Source organism: Miniopterus schreibersii (genome assembly GCF_964146895.1).
Source record: "Miniopterus schreibersii genome assembly, chromosome: 2".
NCBI lineage: Eukaryota > Metazoa > Chordata > Mammalia > Chiroptera > Miniopteridae > Miniopterus > Miniopterus schreibersii.
Window position 1 is genome coordinate 138,416,775 of NC_138102.1, and position 6,813 is coordinate 138,423,587.

Below are 6,813 nucleotides of genomic sequence, written 5' to 3' on the forward strand. Positions count from 1 at the left end.
TGCAGGTGGTTCTCCTGCCAATAGAAAACTTGAAATTGATTTATCTGAATTCCCACTTCTTCCTCCCATTGGGAGCAAAGAACTGCCCAGTAGGACAGATGGGAAGAATCTTATTTATCCCTTGGGAAACCAGGAGAAGTATATGGCCTGGGCCTTGTATTCATGAAGGGCCTCAAGTATAGGCTTTTCTATTATTGCCAAATAAGGTCACATTCTCTTTGTATTTATTGGTTGTATTTAAAGTTTTGGTTGGTTAAAAATAAACATCTAAAATATAGGAATATTTTAGTAACTCTGTCCTGGCACTTCTTCATTTATTAATATACTCACAGCCTGAAAGATGGAAGAAGAATAGTCCTTTCTCAGTCTCTGGGTGGCCCTGCCTGCCACGTGCAGGTAATAGGTAGAATGTGAAATCAGTTATGAGAGTGGTAGAAAGCTGCACATGGTTCTGTTTGTTCTGAAACAGGGTGAAATTGCATTTCCCCCTTTCAAGATAAGCACTAAAAGGAAGGAAAACCATGAGTGCCAGTCTTATGCATCAACTTATTAATACCACGAAAACGTGTGACCTCACTCCTCACCCAAGCAACTCCAGTCCTGCCCCGCCGCTGAGGCACCTCTTGTCAGGGCTGGCCCTGGACTCCCAACACAGTTACAGCACTCCCAGACCTTGAACTGTGGTTCTGGGGAAACAGAGGACTCGTTCTGAGGTTTCACAACTCTAGGATCTGCAAAAGGCAGACTCTGAATCCTTAAAATAGTTTTTGGTTGGGTTGTTCCTTCAGGATCTGTTCTGCCCTGTGACCCCAGGGAACTATTAAGGAAGTGTCATTAAAATGTAAGAGCAGGAGCCCGGGACAGTGTGGCTCAGTTGGTTGGAACATCATTCCGTACACTGAAAGGCCTTGGGTTCGATTTTCGGTCAGGACACATACCCAGGTTGCTGGTTCAGTCTCCATTGTCCAAGTGCATGGGAGGCAACTGACAGATGTTTCTCTCTCTCCTTCTCTCTTCCTCTCTCTAAAGTCAATAAAAACATATCCTAGAGTGAGGATTAAAAAACACACTGTCCGGCCGAGGCTGCTCCGTGGTTGAGCGTTGACCCATGAACCAAGAGGTCACCGATTTGATTCCCAGTCAGGGCACATGCCAGGGTTTTGGGCTCGATCCCCAGTAGGGGGCGTGCAGGAGGCCGCCGATTGATGTTTCTCTCTCATCGATGTTTGTATTTCTCTATCCTTCTCCCTTCCTCTCTCTCTAAAAATCAATAAAAACATATTTAAAAAGCCCCCCAAATAGGCAAACAAGCAAAAATAAAAAATACTTGTCTGGAAGATCCCTGGACAAGCCACATAAGAGCAGGAGAAGCACTTCTGGAATGGTGAAGGCCTCTGAAAACATGCCCCTCCACAAAAACAATAAGAACACTGACAAAAATTGTCAAAATCAAGTTTTTCAGAGTTCTAGAAATAATTAAAAGCTTATAAAAATCTGAGGAGCACTTTTTCCCCCAAGAAAAATGGCTGACTTTGGCAAGTGCAGTGAATTTGGGGTATTTTAACTGGACCTATTCCCATCCTCTTTTCTCAGCTCCGTGGTAGCCTTGAAACCAGCAGTCTCAGAACCATAGTAACTGCAGAGCCCAATAGCCTAGCAGCAGTTGGAGGGGATATAAGGGGTTCAAGTTCCCCAAAGAGTTGATTCCCCCCAAACTGTCATGATTTGAACTGTCTGGAAGATCCCTGGACAAACCCCATTCACAGAGCTTGTCTTTATGTAGTCAGCGAGGAAAGCCCCATTGTCAGGGCACTGGTCAAATAATCAGTGGCATTATTTAAAAATTGCAGCCATCTGAGATGGCAATACCCATTGGGGCAAACAAGACATTTGCTAAAATCTTAAAAAGAAATTTGGGGATGTCCATAGGGGACTTTGAAAAATGTACTTGTTTCTGGGGATCTAGAAGGCAACATGTATGTACAGGGCTGCACATTTCTCACCTCTGGCTGACCCTGAGGCTCTGTGCAAGCAGGAAGTGAAGGGTAAGCCAGAGTTGTAAACTGCTGGAGTGTGGAAGGCATGGCACCACACACATACAGCCCCTAACGAGGGGTGGGAGAAGGCATTTAAGGAGTTCTCTGTTTAATTAGCTGCCTGCTAAGCTAGCCAAGCAGAGACTTAAGGGACCATACATAATAAGAATATAGGCTTTATAAAATTAGTCCAGAAATGTCACCAAAAACAAATAAACAAACAGCAACAACAAAATTCCCTGAGGGGATGTAAATCTGATTTCCAGAGGTGCCACCTTATATTTAAAATGTTCTGTTTTCAACAAAAAAATTATGAGACATGCAGAGAAACAGTAGAGTATGCCCCCCCCCCCACTGGCCATCAATGGGACTGTTCCCTGAGGAAGGCCAGATGTTGGGCTTACTAGACAAATAATGTTCCCTTATAATCTTTTCTATTTATGTAAGGTCAGTAGTGATGTTACCTCTTTTCTTCCATATTTTAATTACTTTGATTTTTTTTTTCTTCATCAGTCTAGCTAAAAGTCTGTTAATTTTGTGATCTTTTCAGACTACTTTTATTTTGTTGATTTTCTTGTTTTCTATTTCTAATTTCTTTTATTTCCACTTAATGATTATTTCTTTCATGATAGATACTTTTTTAAATCATTATAAAATGTTCTTCTTTATCTCTAGTAGTAAATTTTGTCTTAAACTCTATTTTTGTGTGATTAGTATAGCCACCTATCAGTCTCAACATGCAGGAAGCAAAAATTGACAGAACTGAGGGAAGAAAAAGTCAATTCAACAATGGTAGTTAGAGACATCTATACTCCACTTTCTTCTTTTTTTAATTTATCTTTATTGTTGAAAGTATTACAGGTGTCTCATTTTCCCCCCCCAATTGACCCCCTCCACCTTGCTCCCACCCCCTCCCCAGGCCTTCACCCCATCATTGTCTGTGTCCATGGGTTATGCATATATGCATATAACTTCTTTGGTTAACCTCTTCCCACCCTCCACCCCTCTTCCCTCTTCCCTCTGAAATATGATCGTCTGTTACATGCATCAATGTCTCTGGATCTATTTAGTTCCTCAAATTCTTTTGTTCATTAGCTTCTTGTTAAAGAAGACCCTTCAACATTTCCTGTAGTGCTGGTTTGGTGGTGATGAACTCCTTTAGCTTTTCCTTGTCTGAGAAGCTCTTTATCTGCCCTTCAATTCTAAATGATAGCTTTGCTGGGTAGAGTAATCTTGGTTGTAGTTCCATGTTTTTCATCACTTTGAAATATTTCTTGCCACTGCCTTCTGGCCTGCAAAGTATCTGTTGAGAAATCAGCTGACAGTTGTATGGGTGCTCCCTTGTATGTAATTAGCTGCTTTTCCCTTGCTGCGTTTAAGATTCTCTCTTTGTCTTTAACCTTTGGCATTTTAATGATGATGTGTCTTGCTGTGGGCCTTTTTGGGTTCCTCTTGTTTGGGACCCTCTGTGCTTCCTGGGCTTGTAAATCTATTTCTTTCCCCAGGTAGGGGAAGTTTTCTGTCATTTTTTCAAATAGGTTTTCAATTTCTTGCTCTCTTTCCTCTCCTTCTGGCACCCCAATAATACGAATGTTGGGCCTTTTGAGGTTGTCCGAGAGGCTCCTTATGCTATCTTCATATTTCTGGATTCTTTTTTCTTTTTGCTCTTCTGGTTGAGTGTTTTTTGTTTCTTCATGTTCCAAATTGCTGATTTGATTCTCAGCGTCCTCTACTCTACTGTTGATTCCCTGTAAATTATTCTTCATTTCAGTTCGTGTAGCCTTCATTTCAAATTGGTCCTTTATTATGTCATCGATTTTCTCAATTATTTTCATCATACTCTTACTAATATCCTTGATCATCCTTATAACCATTATTCTAAACTCTGTATCTATTAGTTTGTTTGGATCTATTTCATTTAGTTCCTTTTCTAGAGATTTCTTCTGTTCTTTCCTCTGTGACATGTTTCTTTGCCTCCACATTTTGGCTGCTTCCTGGTGTTTGTTTCTATGTATTAGGTAGAGCTGCTATGTCTCCTGGAATTTGTAGAGTGGCTTTGTGTAGTAGGTGTCCTGCAGGGTCCAGTGGCTCAGCCTCCCCAGTCACCTGAGCTGGGCCTTCTAGGTGCTCCCCCGTGTGGGCTGTGTGCACTGTCCTGTTGTATGTAGTTGAGCCTTGGTTGCTGTTGGCATCACTGGGAGGAATTGACCCCCAGGCCAATTGGCTGTGAGGACCAGCTGCAACTATGGCCAGAGAGCTGCTGTGCTGGAGACACCCCTATGGACAGGATTTACTTCAGTGGAGCTTTGGTGTTCACCAAGTGTGCCCCTTGAGTGTGTCACTCGTGGATGTGGTGGGGTTGTAATCCAGCGTGGTTGAGTCTGACTGCCAGGTGCACTGTCTCTGGGGCCTCCTGGGACGTGCAAAGTCAGCCTGTGCCAGTGCCTTGCCCAGGGCCACCCAGCATGAGCTACATAGCAAACTGTAGATGGCTGCTACTTGTGCTGGGCTTGGAGGTGTCCAGGAGAGGCCAGCTATGAGCCAATGCAGGCTTCCGCTAGTGCCAGGCCTGGGGCCACTTATTAAGCCGTATGGGGCACGCTGCTGCTTGTTTGAGACATTTTAGGAAAGTCCTAAGCATGAGGCTCGAGAAGCCACTTGCACAGAAAAGCCCCTGGAAATGGCCTGGAGGAGCCTGCAGGTGGGGAGGGGAGGGGCCTTCGGGAGTCACGGGGCGGGGCTGAAGGTGTGAGTCAGGTGCTGGAGATTCAAATATGGCGCCTGCCTGCTGGCTGTGTGTGGGGAGGACTCACCAAAGGAGCAATGGCCTCTGCCAGCTCTTCTGCCCCGGAGAAAGCTGCCTCTCCACCTCTCGCCGGGATTTCAGGCAGGTTAGTTCCTCCCCGAGTGTCCCAGGTTCCTTTCAGGCTGCTGCCGGCGCTGGGCTCAGAGGGAGCGCGTCTGAGTGAGTCCGTGCGTGGGCGCTTTAAGAGGCAAGTCCGGGATTCCCACAGCCCCCGCGACCCTCTGGTTTCACAGCCTGGAGTTGTGGGGACATCTCCTCCCAGCCCTGGAGCCCTGGGTTGGGGGCCTGCTGTGGGGCTGGGACCCCTCACTCCTCCGGGAAACTCCTACCCCGGAGATTCCCTCCTGGGTTTCAATTGCAGCACTGGGTGTGGGCCTGTGGCCGCGTCTCTGTGATTCAGTCCCGATCGGCCGGGGTCTCCGCCCCTCCTCCCGGTCTTGGTGCTTCTTCAGTTCCCTGGTTGTAGGGTTTCTGTTCAGCCAGATTTCAGGAGGCTCTGAGTGATGGTGGTTCTGTATTTTAGTTATAATTTTGATGTGGTTGTGGGAGGCGGCGGGTGCAGCTGTTACCTACGCCGCCATCTTTTTCCTCCTATACTCCACTTTCAATAATGTATAGAATTAGGAAGAATATCAACTAGGAAATAGGAAACATGAAAACACTATAAACTAATTAGGCCTAATAGAACATTTCACCCAACAGCAGCAGAATACACATTCTTCTCAAGTGCACATGGAACATTCCCCAGAACAGACTGTATGTTAGATCATAAAATAAGATTGAATTAATTTAAAAGAATTTAAATAATGCAAAGTATCTTCTCTGATCACAATGGAATTAAATGAAAAATCAATAACAGAAGGAAATTGGAAAATTCACAAATATGTAGAAATTAAACAACACATTCCAAAATAACCAATGTGTCAAAAAAGGAAATTTATAGCTATATACTAAACTTCATCAAAATTAAAAACTTGTGTTTCTAAGGACACCATCAGTAGAGTGAAAAGAGACCGTTCGGAATGGGAGAAAATATTTGCAAATCATATATAGTATAGAAGATTTGTATTCAGAATATATAAAGAAGTCTTACAACTCAACAATAAAAAGACAAATAACCCAATTGAAAAATGGGAAAAGGATTTAAGGACGTTTCTCCAAAGAAGATATACAAATGTTCAATAAACACATGGAAGATGCTCATCATTAGCCACTAGGGAAATGAAAGTCAAAACCACAATGAGATACCACTTTACACCCACCAGGATGGCCAAGAGAAAAAATAAAGACAATGAGAAGTGTTGGATGTGGAGAAATTAGAAACATCATTCATTGCTGGTGGGAATATAAAATGGTGCAGCTATTTTGGAAAATTGGCACTTCATCAAAATATCAAACACGGAGCTATCATATAATGCAACAATTCCACTCTTAGGTATATATATACCCAAGAGAACTGAAAACATGTCCACACAAAAATCTGTACATGAAAGTATATAGTAGAATTATTCATAGTTGTCCCAAAGTGTGAACACCTCAAACGCTCATAACCTGATGAATGGATAAGTAAAGTATGGCATATCCATACACTGGAATATTATTTGGTAATAAAAGGGATAGAAATACTGATATAGGGTACAACATGAATGAACTTGGAAAACATTATGCTGAATGAAAGAAGCCAGGCACAAAAGATCACATAGTGCATGATTCTGTTTATATGAAAAGTTCAGAATAGGCAAATCCATAAGAGAGACACTAGGTTAGTCTTTGGCAGGGGGAGGGAAGAATGGAAAGTGACTGCTAATGAGTATGGAGTTACTCTTTGAAGTGATGAAAATGTCCTAAAATTAGATAGTGGTGATGGTTACACCCATGAAATTTTAAATCACTGAATTGTGTACTTTTATTAAATGAATACATTTTATGGTATATAAGTTTTACCTCAAAAAAGCTGTAAAATAGCCCTGG